The following is a 20809-nucleotide window of genomic DNA, read 5'->3' as shown; positions in this document are numbered from 1 at the left end:
ATTTCAAGGGAAACAATCTCAAAGATGTTTGTTTTGTTTAAAGGGAAACAGACTCAAAGATGGGTATTTCACAAGAAATTGTCTAAAAAGAGACAATTCATTCAAGGAAAACAATTTCAAAGATGATTATTGTTTCATGAGAAACAGTCTCAAGGAAAATAAGATTTGTTTCAAGAGAAACGATCTCAAAGATGGTTGTTATTTCCAGTGAAACAGACTCAAAGATGATTTTTATTTCAAGTGAAACAATTTCAGAATTTGGTGTTTTGAGGAAAACTGTCTCAAATGAAACAATTTTGTTTCAAAGGAAACAAACTCAAAGATTTTTCAAAAGAAATTGTCTCAAGAGAGACAAAATTCGTTTCAAGAGAAATGATCTTATAGATATGTGTTTCAAGAGAAATGATTCAAAGATTATAAAATTTGTTTCAAGTGAAACAGACTTAAAGATTTTTTTATAGAAATTGTCTCAAGAGACAAAACTTGGTTTAAAGAGAAACAATTTCAAAGGCGATCAGCTTTGTTTCATGTGAAACAAACTCAAAATTTGTATCTCAAAGGAAAAATGTCTCAAGCGAGATGAAATTTGATTTAAGAAATTGTCTCAAGTGAGACAAAATTTGTTTTTAGAAAAACACCATCAAATGTGATAGACAGTCTGCTTTCTCCTTCATGTTGAGGAAATATCTTCAGCAGATTTAATTGTGAACTTCAGGAAGTAAAATATGTGGATGTCATTGTTCTTTCAAGTTGAAGACATCCGATCATTTCTGAGCTTTTATTTCCTGAAAGATCAAAATGATGCATTTCTGACTGACTATCTTAGACATTATAATGGATGCCAAGATGAAACTTATTGATGTTTTATTGAATTTGTACTAAAGAAAGGAGAAAAATATCTTTGATGCACATGATAACGAATGCAAAGATGAAAATTTCATATGTCATGTATGTATGTGTATATGTTGATCTATGAGGGGAATGGTTACGAGAGCAGTCTTCATTCTATTCCTGACTCAATTTGTCTTCATTTCCACCAGAGTGTACTCTTGCAAACCTCGACCTGAGATAATTTATTTCCTTGCCCCATCAAATTTTGCCCCAAAGATTTGTCTTCTCTTGCCCCAGCTTCGAAGAGATATTTTTTGAATTCCAAGCCAGAGAACTTATCTTGTTTGAAAATGCTTTTCTTCCTTTGAATTTTCAAAATTTTGAAAAATAACAAAAGGAATTTTGAAAATGTTGCCTCTTCCTATGTTTCACAATTGAAGCAAATCATAAAACATGAGTTAATTGAATATCAAATAAGTAACTGCACTTTTAATATTTGATAACTGCAAATCTTTGACAAATATCATGGTCAAAAAGTTGGTTTCGAGGTTGGCTACCTAAATTCTAAGGTTTATTTCCTCGATTTGGTCATCGTGAAGATCATAATATTCCCCTCTTTCTTGGTTTGGCATTTTAATCGTAGGCGAACAAAATGACACGAATGACATAATCAATAGCTAGACCTTTCAGAACACTTCTGTTTCAGTTCTCTGAAATCTTACATTTGTTCAAGCTTTGTAGACTCACCTAGTCAAGGTAGTGCAGAAATATCGGTCTAAAATAAGATTTATGAGTGCTCGTATGAGTTCGACTATAACAGGTGTTCCTCAACTTCCTTAGTCTATGTTCACCGAAATTCCTTTTTAGTAAATTTGATTCAATTTGTCATTGTCTGGCTAGCTGAATCTTATCCATAAAACCGAGGCGTTTAACTAATTTCTCTAGAGGGACAACTCAACCTTTATTGTATATATATCTTATAATTGCCTTTATTTGGCTAGTTGAAGGATTCATGTTGTCACAAAGTCTTCGACTTGACAATCACAGTGGAGCATACACTGAATTGTCGAATATCCGATCAATGTCATGGTTTGAATATAATCTATTCATAAAGCTAGGGCTTTCGAGTTTCCTCTATAACCAATTTCTTTAGCGGAATAGCTCAGCTTTATTGTTTACATATATATGATATTTTTTTGAGTATGCGGATTCTATTTCTTAAGCTTGTTGAGGAGAACCTATTATAGTCCCGGTGTTTGCTGGAAATCAGAAAATCTCATCGTTAGAGTTTAACTCCCAAGCAACTGACCTAAACTAAATTCACCCACTCGACCATTCCATCTGAGAAGATCATGATCATCATTGAATGTCATCAATAGAAATATAAACCAATTAGCTTTCCAATTTCATGTGCTAGATGCCCCATTTTGTTCGCTCCTAACACATACCTGAATGCCAAAATGATAGACTCTTCATGAGAAGAGAAAATTAGCTCGGTCCATGCAAGAGAATGGTATGTAGTCTGGTGTATGTTCTAGATTATGATCAAGAGGTCCTTGTTTTGCAGGATTTAATCTTATCATTTGTCAAAAATTTACAACCTCAGTCATTAAAAAGCTTTTAATTAAAATGATATTCAAAGAATTTCAAGATTGAAATTTGCTCATTGTTTATTTCCTAAGAATGAAGCATTTTATTGAAAATGTTCGAACGCCAAGCGACTTACAAACATTTAAACGTAAGAGGTACAAAAGAAAAACAATTTCAAACAAGATGACATGCATGAGAATGCAACAAAACTCCTGATGGATGCCCAGTCGACTCTCGATCAGAATACCATATTACACATTGAAAGTTAATGCCCCTAAATCGATAAGATCTTGGACCTTACACTTCAATGCCCCACAGTTCTTAGTGGTATGCCCTGAGCTTCCAATATAATACCTGCATATGGCATTAATATCATGGTCTTCAGGATATGAGACCTCTATTGGTTTTGATTGAACTGGAGTCACAAGATTCTTCTCAACTAGCATTGGAAGCAATTCCTCATATGTCATTGGAATTTGATTGATGCGATGGCACACCCTATGAGGTTTGGTCTCAATATTAGCTAATTAAGATCCCACGATGTTAATCTCATTTCTTTCTTCATTGTTAGTATGGCTAGTGCCATTTATCTGGCCATTCTTGACTGCTCTTTCAATCATTTCTCCACACATTACGATGTCAGAGAAACTCTTGGTGGCAACTCCTATCATGTAGTCGATATATGGAGACTTCAATCTATCGATGAATAGAGTGATGAACTCTTTTTCAATCATTGGTGGATGCACTTGAGATACAATATCCCTCCATCGATGAGCGTATTGTCAAAATCTCTCACCACTCTTCATCTCCATATTCTGCAGTGTTGTTTGATCAGGGGCCATATCAATCATGTGCTTGTATTGACCAACAAAAGTGCTAGCAAATCCTTCCAAGAGCGGATTTGAGTACGAATCAGTTGATTATGCCACTTAGAAGTGGGTCTAATCAAACTGTCTTAGAAGCAGTGGATCAACATCTAATCATTATTGGTGTATTCAGTCATCCTTCGATTAAACATCGTAAGATGGGCATTAGGGCAACTGGTTTCACTGTATTTTTCAAACTCAGACATCTTGAATTTAGGTGGAAACACCAAGTCGGGAACTAAAACTAGTTCAGTTGCATCCATCTCATTGTGGGAGCTTTATCATCTCATTCCCTTGAATGTCTCTCTGCACCATTGTTTCAAATTCTCAGGGATCTCATTATTGTCTCTTCTTGATGCCTCAAGAGCGGATATGTTATGACCAATAGAATTACCCCGAAGATTTAACACGGTTGCTTGCGTTTCAGTGGCGGAGAAACTTACTTGGTGACTTGGAATCTGATGGGGAGATATGAATAGTTGTTGATTATCATGGTCATTATACATTCAGAGGTTCCTATAGTTGAGGAAATCTTCTCTTTGCCTCTTTCTTGGTTAAGCCCATCAAATTTTGCTACCATTTGGCCAACTAAGACTTTTTGGTGTTGCAAGATACAATCCATGGTGGCTTTTTGCTCTTGCTCCATTTTGGTTTCTCATTCTGCTTGCATCTTATGCAAACTCTCTTCCAGCTCTTTCTTCATTTTCTTAAATTTTGCATCCATTCTCAGTACTGTGTGAATGCAGAGTCACAGTTAGAACCACTTCCTCAGAGTTCCCCACAAGATATGATATATGTATGTAAAATGCTTAAATGAATGCTATTGAAAATACAATGATACAAATGCAGATGCAAAGATGTTGATCCCAACGATGGATATCGTAAAATAATTTTCACCAGAAATAAAAGCTTTCACATTACAAGACAATCCACTTTACAAACATGTCTTTGCTTAGATGGTTAAATCTGAAGTAGATCACTGCTTCGTCTCAGATCTTCATCCTTGAAGATGCCCCTCTAGTATCTTGTAACCTAATTCCGTTAATTCCCCAACGGTGCTGAAGTCAGTGTGCCACCCCCTTGATAAATAGCAATGGAATAATCGTAGATAAGAATCTACTGTTGGATAACTCATCGGATCAGTGAATCATCATATCAGTCTCGAATGCTGCATGATCTTTGAGCAAGTCTCATTCTCGTACTCTGAACGTCTTTTATCTTTTGGTGCATGTCTGTGTACGCGACCGCTTGATTGAACATTTTTACCTCTTCTTGTGAAAATTTTCTCTTGGATATCCCCTTGCGGATCAACACTTCTCGCATTATGTTATGACAATGCAATGCAAAGAAAGATGAAAAACGATATAATAAAAAAATAAGTTAGTATACATAAACAAAAGGAAAGAAATTAGTTAATACATGTGAGATAATCAATACAGATAAAAATGTTATTCAAAGATGAGTATAACACCTACCCCGTCATTATATCTACCCGAACATGCTTTAATTAAATAACATTCTTACCCGGACATGCTTTCTACCCATAATGATGTATTTACAAGAAATTAATCTTAACCGCATGATATCTAATTCACATGCTGTTTAAAGGTTCAGAAATGCTTCTCCTTTGTATACACTTAATTTGGGTACCTACTGTCAGATAAAGGTTCAATATGACTATACCTAAGATGATCGTACTACGATTCACTATATGCATGGTTTCGACTCTATGAGGAAAATGGTACTTCAATTGTCCTTGATGTCGGTGCCCCCTTAGGCTGCCAGACCCTCGATCCTCACCCATTATAGGTTTCGAACAGAACAAGTTCAATTCGAGGGGATTCACTGCTTTATACCTATACGAGGAATAAATCCCTATGAAGGTATAAGGTATGTATCCCATGGGTTATTTGCTAAAACTCATACGAAGAATAAATTCTTTCGATAGTAAAGCATTTACCCCGACTTATTTGGATCGAAGCTCGTGTCTAGAGCTTATGTTATGTAAATGTAAGTGATGTGTGTGAGGAGGAACGTACCTAGCTTTGACTCAAAAGGAAAATAAAACTCTCAAAATACTTACATTGTTGAAAACAAAGATTCAAATGTTAGTATGGCAATTAAAAATGAAGAAATTAAGAAACTTCAATAAATGGATTGTAAGTTAACTATAGACTCGAACTCATAATTTCAACCACAACGAAAATTTATAAACGACTTACAAACTGACTCTCTAAGAAACGTCCCCAGCGGAGTCGCCAAACTATCATAACCATTTTTCAGGGTGGAACAATTGTTTGTTGTTTTAAAAAATAGTTATGACTTTTATTTTGGAAAATTGAGTGATTTGGAATTAATTTGGATTAAATTGTATAGAGTCGCCATCGACCTTTGAGATAGGTAGGTTGAATACCCAAAAACGTCTTTTTAAAACAATTTTAAGGAAAGTCGTTTTAATACAAAAATGGTATGTGTTTGCCAAAGATTCAATTAAAACGGGTTCGGGAGTCGACTATGCGTGGGGAAGGATTAACACCCCTATAGTGCCCAAAAACTGGTACTGGATCGCTTACACGTTGTCGTAAATGGTGGAAATCATGAATCGAATATAATGTTAAATTATGATCCATTTATTGAAATTTAATTAATTTTCTTTGAATTAATTAATTAAATAAAATTATTTAACTTGAGAAGAAATCTCGAGATTAATAATCCTCCGTCAAGAAAGCTATTTCGACTATTTCTTATCCGTAAAGAATATTCTCTCTTCGATAAAATGCGAATCAAATATAAATTGATAATAAACATTTACGTGAAATAAAATAACTTGTTATCTAGAGAAACATGCATCACGTTGTTCGAATTAAAATACGAGATGAATTAATTAGCAAAAATAAAATCAATTTTATTTCAAGTTCACATTTGTTCGAATGTCGTATCAGATTGTACCACTTCGATCAAGTGATAATTTCCACGCCCGTTCTACAAATATGTGTTCTTAAAAAACATTCGAATAATATTAATATTTAAGGAAACATAATAAATACAAATGCGATAGGAAATAATAAACAAAATATTTACAACATAAGACATTAGTATTTACAACATGTTAAATATGCACATTCATAAAGAATTAAAACATAACAATAAATAATTTAACGGACCAACATAGATAAAACAAAATCTTAAGGGGAGTAATAGAAAATACAAAAACTTAGGGGCTAAATAGCAAATAATTTTTTTAAAGGACTAAAATAAAAAAAGAATATAAAGGGGCTAATAAAAAAATATGAACAAATCATAGCCCTAATAATTAATTTAAAATAAATACAGGGACAAAAATAAAAATAACCCATAAGTACCATTAAGGACTAAAACAAAATAAACCATAAATATGGGGAATCAAATAATAATTAAACCTAATGTAGGACAGTGACTAAAATAGAATATTCACAAATGTGGTGGCCAAATTAGAGCATCAAAGAAAATATCCTACCATATAAATCAGTGACTAAAATGAAAGAATACAAGATCAACAGCCAAAAAGGTAAACTGATAAAGAAATATAATATAAAGCAAATAAGACTATAGAGCTGCAATGGACCTATCACTCGTGCAAAGGAAAAACAATTCAGGGAAGTACTTTCTCATAAGTGCCTTAATGTTTTAAAATCTTTTAATGAGAAAGAACCATTAGATAATAGGTTGTTTAATATGTTACATATTGAATATTAAATAACCTATAGTCCACATTATTATATACTACATTGCATAAGTTCATTTACTTAGTTTATTTTTCTTATGTTACGCATGTAGGCACATTCGGCCAACACTTGGGAGCTGCAATGGAGCTAAATGGAGCATGTAACAGCGAGGAAACTTACATGGGATCGATTAAGAGAGCACAAGGAACAATTGGTGAAAAGTTGTCCGGAGGCCGTGAGCTCATAACTAGATTGAGCTGAAGATTTGAGCTACAAGATGACCTTATTTCAGCTGGGGAGTTGCACCATCATCATCACCACTTAGGACACTTCAAATATGTCCTAAGTTAAAATTTGTGAAATCATACCTTTTCGCGAATAGTTGCCACCTCAAGAGGTACCTTTTCACAAGGAGCTGCCCAAACGTTCACCATGTTACAAGTCATCTAAGGCCAGCTCACCACCAGCTCATTCACACCCAAAGTAGCTCAAACATTAAGGGTTACTTTTCCAAACATTGTGACCTTTCATGAATGATGTTCCCCATGAAGATGCCTTTTCAACAAGGAATATGTGGATGAAGAGATCACACCAATTGGAAGCTTAAATCACCAAGAGATATGAGCTAAAGGATCCATGCCTATTCGTCCACATCACATGCCATGCACATGAGAGCCTTTGGCGCCAAACATGAAGAGACACACCACCATTCGTCCAAGGGAAGAAAATGGCGCCAAGATGAACAAGCATGCTCCTTCGGCCAAGGGAGATGACTTCCCATCCTTAGCCGAATCATCAGGCCCCTTTATGAAGGGTTAGCCGAACCATCACAAACCCAAATGACTTAATCTTTCATTTTAAAACATTATGTATCTTCATAAAGTTATGTATATAGCCGAAACAACTTGTAACCATTCGGCCAAGCCCTCTCATTTCCTATAAATAGAGTGGCTTGCCTTCATTTGTACCCATCTTATCTCTTATATAAAACATACTCTTGTGAGTTATTTCTCTTCAAAGTTCTTTGTGAACTTTATCGATTAAGCAAGTATAATTCATATACTTGTGGCGTCATTCCTTCCATTTTGATTCCAAAATTTCTAGATTGATATCTAGTGGGTTGAAGACACTATCACCACCCCTCAAGCAAGTTTGTGAAGACCGGGATTGTGCTTCATAGCATAGTTTCCTCTTTGGCGTGTTTGAGATACAACATCACCACCATTGCCATTTCATCATCAACATCATCCATCAATTCCATCAATTCCGCAGCCATCTCTATCCTTTATTTATTTCATTTCATTATTATTATTTATTTTCATTACTTATATTATTATCCCCTTTATTAAATTCCATTATTAATCATTATTTTCTTATCTTATTTTGCAGCCCAAACTTATAAATTCAAGGACATCAGTACTTATCAATCCTAGATCGGGACACAATAAGGCTATCTACTCTCTTCCATCAAAACGTGTAGATTCTCCTTACATCAAGCGGTAATCAGAGCATAGTTGGATTGATAACAAAAGTGTCATTGGCGTGCAAAGCAAAAAGAAGTTCAAAAGAGAAAAAGACTCCTTCAACAAAATTGGAGTGCAAAAAAAGAAAAGACAAAAAGAAGAAAAGAAGAAAAGAAGAAAAAGAAAAAGATTTCAAAAAGAGAAAAGCAAGCCAAGGAAAAGTGCTCTACCATAGCAAAGTACATCAAAGAGGCCATCTACACTCAGATAAGATAACCTTATTGTTTATTGTGAAAGGTTGCAGTAAGTGTTGTTTCTTGAATTGTAAGTCACCTCTTCCTTTTATATCCTTTCATTTTCCTTGTCTTCAACCATTTCTTTCTTTTAAATACCTTTGAATCCTTTCTTCTACCTTTCCATTTCTATTCTTTTCTACCCTAACCTATTTTGCAGCCGACGCACACAAGGAAAGAATTAACTTGTTCTAATCTTGAGTAAGTTACTCAAAGGATTTAGCAAGAGAAATTTGAGTGGAAAAAGGCTATTGAGAGAGTGAGATCAGAAGGAGAATTGTTAAAAGCCATAAAATATTCCCGAGAGTAAACACGAGTGTTGAGTGGAGTGATCTTATCTTTTCTTTGGAGTGAACTTGTGAGACTTTGTGAGTGTGCTGGTAAGGTTTATTTTGTTTTATTTATCTACTAACAATGTCTCAAGTTTCAGGACAAGTTTTTGTAGTAAAAAAAAGCCTTGAATATTCAGTCCATGGAGAATAATCAACGAGAGAACATTTTTCACACTAGATGTCATGTAAACAACAAGGTTTGTTTCATGATTATTGATGGAGGAAGTTGTACCAATGTTGCAAGCACTTTAATGGTGGCTAAACTTGGACTCAAGACACTTAAATATCCTACACCATACAAGCTACAATGGCTAAATGATGGAGGAGAAGTTAAAGTCACCAAACAAGTCAACATTTCCTTTTCAATAGGGAAATACCAAGATCAAGTCCTTTGTGATGTCATTCCAATGAATGCGTGCCATATACTTCTAGGGAGGCCTTGGCAATTCGATAAGAAGGCTATCCATGATGGTTTCACAAACCGGTACTCTTTCTATCACAATGAAAAGAAATTCATTTTGACTCATCTTTTACCAAATCAAGTTTATGAAGATCAAGATGCTTTGAAGAAAAGCATAGAAGCTTTCAAATCTATCAAGGAAGAGGAACCAACAAAGATGAACATATATGCTGGAGGAAAAGACATTAGGAAACATTTGTTATCCTACAAATATTGTACTTAGGTACAAGGAAAGCTTAATTTTGACTAATATTCCAGAAGGTTTTCCTTCTTCTATTTCATCTTTGTTGCAGGAATTTAAAGAATTATTCCCAGAAGATATTCCTAGTGGATTGCCACCTATTAGAGGGATCGAACATCAAATTGATTTTATACCGGGTGCATCCATTCCAAACCGACCAACATATAGAAGTAACCCTGAAGAAACCAAGGAACTTCATAAACAAGTTAAAAATTGATGGAAAGGATACATACGAGAGAGTTTGAGTCCATGTGTTGTTCCGGTGTTACTTGTGCCCAAAAAGGATGGTTCATGGAGAATGTGTGTAGACTGTCGTGCTATCAATCAAATTACCATCAAATACCGACATCCTATACCAAGACTTGATGATATGTTAGATGAATTGAGTGGAGCCACTATGTTCTCTAAAATTGATTTAAAGAGTGGATATCATCAAATCAGAATGCGAGAAGGAAACGAGTGGAAGACCGCATTCAAGACAAAGCAAGGATTGTACGAATGGATGGTGATGCCTTTTGGATTAACAAACGCACCAAGCACCTTCAGGAGGTTAATGAATCATGTACTCAGGCCATTCTTCGGTAAGTTTTGTGTGGTTTATTTTGATGATATTCTTATTTATAGTCATGACTTGGAATTACATGTGCAACACTTGAGGTATGTTCTTGAAACCCTTCAAAAGGAAAAGCTTTATGCAAACATGAAGAAATGTGTCTTTTGCACTAACAGTTTAACCTTCTTAGGCTTTATTGTAAGTTCACAGGGACTTGAAGTTGATCCTGAAAAGATCAAAGCCATTCAAGAGTGGCCTACACCTACTTCAATTAGTCAAGTTCGAAGTTTTCATGGTCTTGCAAGTTTTTACAGAAGGTTTGTACCTAATTTTAGTTCTATTGCCACCCCCTTAACATGGATCATTAAAAAGAATTCAATCTTTTCATGGGGCAAAGAACAAGAAGATGCCTTTAACGAAATGAAGGAATGTCTAACCAAGGCACCTTTACTTGCATTACCTAACTTTTATAAGACTTTTGAAGTGGAATGTGATGCTTCTGGAATCAGAATTGGGGCTATTTTGACTCAAGAAGGACGACCCATTGCATATTTTAGTGAAAAGTTGAATGGTGCCTTGCTAAACTATCCAACTTATGATAAAGAGATGTATTCTCTCATAAGGGCACTTGAAGTTTGGCAGCATTATCTTCTACCAAAGGAATTCTTCATACACACCGACCATGAAGCCTTAAAGCATATCAAGGGACAACATAAGTTAAACAAGCAGCATGCCAAATGGGTGGAGTTTTTGGAGTCGTTCCCTTATGTCATTCATTATAAGAAAGGCAAAGAAAACATTGTAGCCGATGCTCTATCTCGAAGGTATGTTCTCCTTAATGCTCTTGATTCAAAGTTAATTGGGTTTTCATATATTAAAGATTGCTATGCTACTAACCATGACTTTGAAGAAAAGTATAAGGCTTGTGAGAAAGGTGCATATGAAAAGTTTTATAGGCATGAAGGATATCTATTCAAAGAAAGGCGTCTATGCATTCCTCAAGGATCCCTTCGAGAAGTGCTTGTTCGAGAAGCACATGAAGGAAGTCTCATGGGTCATTTTGGAGTAAGCAAAACATTGGAAATTTTGAAATAACACCTTTATTGGCCTAAGATGAAGAGAGACGTTGAAAGGGTATGTGAACGATGTGTCACTTGCAAAATGGCAAAATCAAAGGTTATGCCTCATGGACTTTACATGCCTCTACCTATTCCTCAGGCACCATGGGTTGACATATCAATGGACTTTGTGATGGGACTACCAAGGACCAAGAATGGACGAGATTCAATATTTTTTGTTGTAGATCGTTTTTCCAAAATGGCACATTTCATACCATGCCACAAGACAGACGATGCAACACATGTGGCTAATTTGTTCTTCAAAGAAATTGTGAGATTACATGGCGTTCCAAGAACTATAGTTTTTGATAGAGATGTAAAATTTCTTAGCCATTTCTGGAGGACGTTATGGAGTAAGATTGGGACAAAGTTGCTTTTCTCCACAACGTGTCACCCTCAAACAGATGGGCAAACCGAAGTGGTAAATCGAGTACTATCAACATTGTTGAGATCTATCATCAAAAAGAACATCAAAGCTTGGGAGGAATGTTTACCACACGTTGAATTTGCATATAATCGGGCAGTCCATTCAACAACCAAGATGTCACCATTTGAGCTAGTATATGGATTTAACCACTTAACACCTTTAGATCTTCTTCCTTTGCCTCAGGAACACATGATCAACAAAGATGGAAAGAGCAAGGTTGAGTTCGTTAAGAAACTTCATCAGCAAGTTCGAGACAATATAGAAAAACAGACAAGACAATATGAACAACAAGCAAATAAGGGACGCAAGCCACTAAAATTGGAAGAAGGTGATTGGGTGTGGGTGCATTTCAGAAAAGAACGTTTCCCTTCCCAAAGGAAATCTAAATTGTTGCCAAGAGGAGATGGACCATTCCAAATCATTAAGAAGATCAATGATAATGCATACAAATTGGATCTACCTGGTGAATACAATGTAAGTGCAACTTTTAATATTTCAGATCTTTCTCCATTTGAAGACAACGACGATTTGAGGACAAATCGCTCAAAACAAGGGGAGGATGATGTGATTATAACTACACAAATAGATCCTGAAGTCATGCCCATTGGACCTATCACTCGTGCAAAGGTAAAAAATTCAGGGAGTACTTTCTCATAAGTGCCTTAATGTTTTAAAATCTTTTAATGAGAAAGAACCATTAGATAATAGGTTGTTTAATATGTTACATATTGAATATTAAATAACCTATAGTCCATATTATTATATACTACATTGCATAAGTTCATTTACTTAGTTTATTTTTCTTATGTTACGCATGTAGGCACATTCGGCCAACACTTGGGAGCTGCAATGCAATGGAGCATGTAACAGCAAGGAAACTTACATGGGATCGATTAAGAGAGCACAAGGAACAATTGGTGAAAAGTTATCCGGAGGCCGTGAGCTCATAGCTAGATTGAGCTGAAGATTTGAGCTACAAGATGACCTTATTTCAGCTGGGGAGTTGCACCATCATCATCACCACTTAGGACACTTCAAATATGTCCTAAGTCAAAATTTGTGAAATCATACCTTTTCGCAATAGTTGCCACCTCAAGAGGTACCTTTTCACAAGGAGCTGCCCAAACGTTCACCATGTTACAAGTCATCTAAGGCCAGCTCACCACCAGCTCATTCACACCAAAGTAGCTCAAACATGAAGGGTTACTTTTCCAAACATTGTGACCTTTTATGAATGATGCTACCCATGAAGATGCCTTTTCAACAAGGAACACGTGGATTAAGAGATCACACCAATTGGAAGCTTAAATCACCAAGAGATATGAGCTAAAGGATCCATGCCTATTCGGCCACATCACATGCCATGCACATGAGAGCCTTTGGTGCCAAACATGAAAGACACACCACCATTCGGCCAAGGGAAGAAAATGGCGCCAAGATGAACAAGCATGCTCATTCGGCCAAGGGAGATGACTTCCCATCCTTAGCCGAATCATCAAGCCCCTTTATGAAGGGTTAGCCGAACCATCACAATCCCAAATGACTTAATCTTTCATTTTAAAACATTATGTATCTTCATAAAGTTATGTATCTAGCCGAAACAACTTGTAACCATTCGGCCAAGCCCTCTCATTTCCTATAAATAGAGTGGCTTGCCTTCATTTGTACCCATCTCATCTCTTATATAAAACATACTCTTGTGAGTTATTTCTCTTCAAAGTTCTTTGTGAACTTTATCGATTAAGCAAGTATAATTCATATACTTATGGCGTCATTCCTTCCATTTTGATTCCAAAATTCCTAGATTGATATCTAGTGGGTTGAAGACACTATCACCACCCCTCAAGCAAGTTTGTGAAGACCGGGATTGTGCTTCATAGCATAGTTTCCTCTTTGGCGTGTTTCAGATACAACATCACCACCATTGCCATTTCATCATCAACATCATCCATCTCTTCCATCAATTTCGCAACCATCTCTATCCTTTATTTATTTCATTTCATTATTATTATTTATTTTCATTACTTATATTATTATCCCCTTTATTAAATTCCATTATTAATCATTATTTTCTTATCTTATTTTGCAGCCCAAACTTATAAATTCAAGGACATCAGTACTTGTCAATCCTAGATAGGGACACAATAAGGCTATCTACTCTCTTCCATCAAAACGTGTAGATTCGCCTTACATCAAGCGATGATGTGATCATGTTTTGCACCAACTTTCTTCATGACACACTCACATCATTGAAGATTCATCATGCTCAATATAAGGGAGTTATACCTTACTTTATATTATATTTACTCATTTATGCACTATATATTTTTATGAGCATACATTTGCATCTTAAACTATGCTTGAATAATCATATGTTATCATTCACTTGCAATTATATGATCTTCATGCATAACATATGTTTTCACATCTTTACTTAGCTTTATATTATGTTTAATATGTTTTAGATTCATTTATTATGTTTGCATTTCATTTAGATATCATGGCAGCATGTATTCATTCATTCATTAACTCATGTCATGTTATTATAGCTCATGTTATGTTTACATTAGCTCACTAGCTTTAAATCCATGATTCTTTAGCTCATTTTCATGCATGCATCTATTTTCTAGCTCATATATGTTTTCTTAAAGCTCATAAACGTCCTATGCCTTTTATCTAGCTTATATACATGTTATCTTAGCTTCTAGATGATCATTCATAGCTTATATCACTCAAACACCTCACGACATCATGTATTTTACCTTAAATGAGCTCACACATTGCTTACTCGGTTTGTTTGTTAATTCCTATAGGTGAAACACAAAGCAAGGCATATTATGGTAGCTTGGTTAGCTAAAAGGATAAGCATAGCAGCTCACACTAGCTCTTGAACGTTATGGTAGCTCATTTCATCACTTAAGGAGCTTCAACTTAGCTGGAGGAGCTAGCATGTAGCTAAACCTAGTTGGAGGAGAGCTTTCGACCAAATTGTTGAAAAGTGGACTAAAGGTAGCTGGAAGTAGCTGGGAGAGTAGCTGAGGAGATGAGAAGACCAAAGCTAACTAGCTTGAGTTTATCAAGCTATAACTCACCTAGTTAGCTACCAAGACACTCACCTAGCTTACCTTGAAGCTAGTTCATCTCTAGGCTATCCATGGACTTCAAGACATCATCCTATGGTTGCAACCTCACCAAAGCCTTGCAAGAAGACCCATGTGCATTCAAGTAGGCTGCCATGTGAATAATTCAAGCATGTGCACTCCATGTGACATCAAATTGGCGCCAAAACACCAAGGGATGCTTCCTATTCGGCCAAAGACTCCTTCCTCACCATTTTGGAGCCCAAATAACTTCCAAATGCATTCAAATCATCCTTAGGGCCGAACCAACACATAACCATTCGGCCAAGAGCATGTATCTTCATTAAAATCATGTATTTTCAAAGGGGTTTCAACCTTGGCCAAACCATCATGTGTCTATTCGGCCTAAACCCTTTGAAAAACTATAAATAGGCTAGTGCATTTCATTTGTAATCATCTCATCTCTAATATAAAATATACTCTTGTGAGTTATTTCTCTTCAAAGTTCTTTGTGAACTTTATCGATTAAGCAAGTATAATTCATATACTTGTGGCGTCATTCATTCCATCCTGATTCAAAAATTCCTAGATTGATATCTAGTGGGTTGAAGACACTATCACCACCCCTCAAACAAGTTTATGAAGACCGGGATTGTGCTCGTTAGCATTATTTCATCTTTGGCGAGTTTGAGATACAAATCAACACCATCTCCATTTCATCATTGCCACCATCAACAACATCCATCAATACCATCAATTCCGCAGCCATCTCTATCCTATCTTTATTTCATTTCATTACTTATATTATTATTCCTTTATTTAAGTCCATTATTAATCATATTTTCTTATCTTATTTTGCAGCCCAAGCTTATAAATTCAAGGACATCAATATTTGTCAATCCTAGATCGGGACACAATAAGGCTATCTACTCTCTTCCATCAAAGCGTGTAGATTCACCTTACATCAAGCGGAAATCAGAGCATAGTTGGATTGACAACAAAAGTGTCATTGGCTTGCAAAGCAAAAAGAAATTCAAAAGAGAAAAAGACTCATTCAACAAATTGGAGTGCAAAAAGAAGATAAAAATCAGTAAAGAAGAAAAGAAGAAAAGAAGAAAAGAAGAAAAGAAAAGAAAAGAAAAGAGAAGTTCAAAAGATAAAGCAAGCCAAGGAAAGTGCTCTACCATTGCAAAGTATATCAAGAGCCTATCTACACTAAGAGAAGATAACCTTATTGTTTCTTGAGAAAGGTTGCAGTAAGTGTTGTTTCTTGAATTGTAAGTCACCTCTTCCTTTTCTATCCTTTCATTTTCCTTGTCTTTAACCATTTTTATCTTTTAATACCTTTAAATCATTTCTTCTACCTTTACATTTCTTCTATTCTTTCTACCCTAACCTATTTGCAGCCGACGCACACAAGGAAAGAATTAACTTGTTCTAATCTGAGTAAGTTTTTCAAAGGACTTAACAAGAGAAATTGAGTGGAAAAAGGCTAATTGAGAGAGTGAGATCAGAAGGGGAATTGTTAAAAGCCAAATTATATTCCCGAGAGTAAACACGAGTGTTGAGTGAGTGATCTCTTAATTTTCTTTAGAGTGAAGATTGTGAGGCTTTGAGAGCATGCTGGTAAGGTTTTAATTTTTTTCTTTCTACTAACAATGTCTTATGATCTTTCATCTTTCCAAACAATGAGAACGAACAACAAACACATTTCACACTCGTTGCCATGTAAATGGTAAAGTGTGTCTTGCAGCTATTGACGGAGGAAGTTGTACAAACATTGCAAGCATACATGGTGAACAAATTGGGACTTACAACGATTAAACATTCCAGCCCATATGAATTGCAATGGTTGCATGGCAATGAAGAATTGAAGGTTACTGAGCAAGTACTTGTTCCATTCTCACTTGGAAGTTACAAAGAAGAGATTCTATGTGACGTGGTACATATGAATACGAGTCATTTACTCTTGGGGAGGCCATGGCAATTTGACAAGCGTGTTGTTCATGATGGTTTCACAAACCAATACTCCTTCTTTCACAATGAAAGGAAAATCATCTTGACTCCACTATCTCCTAGCCGAGTAAATGAAGATCAAAACACCTTGAAGAAGAACATTGAAGCAATGAAAGAACAACTTAAAGACAATGCAACTGAAGACTGTTTGGAGAAAAATTCAAATGAACAAAAGCATTTTGAAGTTAAACAAAATGTTGGAGTTGAAAATGATGAACGGAGAGTGGATGCAAAAACCGTTGGAGTTGAAAAGAATGAATTTGGAGGAAAAGAGGAGAGTGAAGAACAATTTTTATCTAACCTTACTTCTACTCATATTCTCTCTTTTGATTTGCAGGATAATTCAAGAGACATATCTTTTCAAGGAGATGATTCACAAAACATGTCTCTTGATATTTCAAAGGTTATGCCATTTGAAGTTCTAAAAAAAGCATCACTTGAAGTGCCAAGAGTTGTGTTCGTTGACATTCCAAGTACATTGCCAATCCAGAAAAGAATTCAGCAACCAACTCCTATTAAACATCCACCCTGGTTTGATATTTCCTTTCATCTTGTCAATAGTTTTTCATTTACATGTTTTGATTTATTTTGCAGAAATTTGATTCATATCTATGGTATTATCTTATCACTTGGTGATGGCAAGGTCATTCGAGAATGCCTATGGATGAAACGAAAGATCAAGGATGATTATTCTAACCATGTAATTATATATTTTTTCTTTGATGTTTCAAATTTTCCAGCGACACAACTTGTCAAATTGGGAGGCTAGGGGACGTGACCTTCAAAGAGCCAAGAGATACGAGGCAAAGGGAGACATTTTATCATCCAAAGGGCGTATCTTATGAGGATTCTAAGGACACTTCCATTCTACGAGTTATAACCTTTCATGATTCAATGAATACACCTATTGGAGAACCAAGGAACATGACTTTTGGGGACATGATCGTTCAAAGCAACATATCTTGTGATTCAAAAGACATCACTTTTGGCCATCCAAAAGATGTGAACAGGGAGTATACCTTTAACTTTCTAATGATTAATACTTCCCTTACTTATGAAAGTCTTCTTTCTTTTCAGGATAAGGAGGTTCAAAGTACTTATTCAAGATTCATGACCTTTCATGAGGAACCTTTCATAGATCATTTCAAAAGGAAATGTCTTAAACAATTTGGTATTGAATGGATACATTTTGAAGTCAAATCAGTAACATTTGAATGGAAAGACACTAAGGAGAAGTTACCTTATGATTTGAGGACAAATCACCTAAAAAAAGGGGAGGATGATGTGATCATGTTTTGCACCAACTTTCTTCATGACACACTCACATCATTGAAGATTCATCATGCTCAATATAAGGGAGTTATACCTTACTTTATATTATATTTACTCATTTATGCACTATATTATTATGAGCATACATTTGCATCTTAAACTATGCTTGAATAATCATATATTATCATTCACTTGCAACTATATGATCTTCATGCATAACATATGTTTTCACATCTTTCTTAGCTTTATATTATGTTTACATATGTTTTAGATTCATTTATTATGTTTGCATTTCATTTAGATATCATGGCAGCATGTATTCATTCATTCATTAACTCATGTCATGTTATTCTAGCTCATTTTATGTTTACATTAGCTCACTAGCTTTAAATCCATGATTCTTTAGCTCATTTGCATGCATGCATCTATTTTCTAGCTCATATATGTTTTCTTAAAGCTCATAAACGTCCTATGCCTTTTATCTAGCTTATATACATGTTATCTTAGCTTCTAGATGATCATTCATAGCTTATATCACTCAAACACCTCACGACATCATGCATTTTACCTTAAATGAGCTCACACATTGCTTACTTGGTTTGTTTGTTAATTCCTATAGGTGAAACACAAAGCAAGGCATATTATGGTAGCTTGGTTAGCTAAAAGGATAAGCATAGCAGCTCACACTAGCTCTTGAATGTTATGGCAGCTCATTTCATCACTTAAGAAGCTTCAACTTAGCTGGAGGAGCTAGCATGTAGCTGAACTTAGTTGGAGGAGAGCTTTCGACCAAATTGTTGAAAAGTGGACTAAAGGTAGCTGGAAGTAGCTGGGAGAGTAGCTGAGGAGCTGAGAAGACCAAAGCTAACTAGCTTGAGTTCATCAAGCTATAACTCACCTAGTTAGCTACCAAGACACTCACCTAGCTTACCTTGAAGCTAGTTCATCTCTAGGCTATCCATGGACTTCAAGACATCATCCTATGGTTGCAACCTCACCAAAGCCTTGCAAGAAGACCCATGTGCATTCAAGTAGGCTGCCATGTGATCATTCAAGCATGTGCACTCCATGTGACATCAAATTGTGCCAAAACACCAAGGGATGCTTCCTATTCGGCCAAAGACTTCTTCCTCTCCATTTTGGCGCCCAAATAACTTCCAAATGCATTCAAATCATCCTTAGGGCCGAACCAACACATAACCATTCGGCCAAGAGCATGTATCTTCATTAAAATCATGTATTTTCAAAGGGGTTTCAACCTTGGCCGAACCATCATGTGTCTATTCGGCCTAAACCCTTTGAAAACTATAAATAGGCTAGTGCATTTCATTTGTAATCATCTCATCTCTAATATAAAATATACTCTTGTGAGTTATTTCTCTTCAAAGTTCTTTGTGAACTTTATCGATTAAGCAAGTATAATTCATATACTTGTGGCGTCATTCATTCCATCCTGATTCCAAAATTCCTAGATTGATATCTAGTGGGTTGAAGACACTATCACACCCTCAAACAAGTTTGTGAAGACGGGATTGTGCTCGTTAGCATTATTTCATCTTTGGCGAGTTTGAGATACAAATCAACACCATCTCCATTTCATCATTGCCACCATCAACAACATCCATCAATACCATCAATTCCACAGCCATCTCTATCCTATCTTTATTTCATTTCATTACTTATATTATTATTCCTTTATTTAAGTCCATTATTAATTATATTTTCTTATCTTATTTTGCAGCCCAAGCTTATAAATTCAAGGACATCAGTACTTGTCAATCCTAGATCGGGACACAATAAGGTTGTCTACTCTCTTCCATCAAAGCGTGTAGATTCGCCTTACATCACATGGGGAATCAAATAATAATTAAACCTAATGTAGGACAGTGACTAAAATAGAATATTCACAAATGTGGTGGCCAAATTATAGCATCAAAGAAAATATCCTACCATATAAATCAGTGACTAAAATGAAAGAATACAAGATCAACAACCAAAAAGGTAAACTGATAAAGAAATATAATATAAAGCAAATAAGACTAAAACAAAATACTAAACATATACAGAGCCCAAAATAATAAAAAAATGAAATTTCATTATAATAATCAAATTACAACCATTACAGAACAATGACCTAAAATATGATTTACCTATAAAAATAAAACACGGGTAATATATCAAAAGGGAAATGACTAACAAACAATTTTCCCTTTTTATCAAAACACGCTGATACCCCTTCCCCATATGCGACGCCGTTTTGAGTATAATATATATATATACGCCGCTTAAGCCAAAAAAGGCCCAATCCTCCCATTTTTCAGTTTTGCCCCAAACCAGAAAAGAGAGAAGGAGAGAGTTCTCCCAACGCTCTCATCGGGTAGTGGTCGCCGCATTCGACAGTGTTCACGACGAAGCACGGCGGTCGGAGAGAGCCAAACATACCAAAAGCATATCCTTCTTGCCCTTAACCCGAATCTCACATCCTCTCGCCCTAAAAGTGACCCAAACCCCTTAGATCTAGGTTATTACCTTTCGAAAGAACAAAATCCGACGACCTCTCGTC

This window comes from Hibiscus syriacus, unplaced genomic scaffold (genome assembly GCF_006381635.1).
Source record: "Hibiscus syriacus cultivar Baekdansim isolate YM2019G1 unplaced genomic scaffold, ASM638163v2 tig00111303_pilon, whole genome shotgun sequence".
In the NCBI taxonomy this organism is placed as follows: Eukaryota; Viridiplantae; Streptophyta; class Magnoliopsida; order Malvales; family Malvaceae; genus Hibiscus; species Hibiscus syriacus.
Note: the sequence above shows the minus strand (reverse complement) of the source record.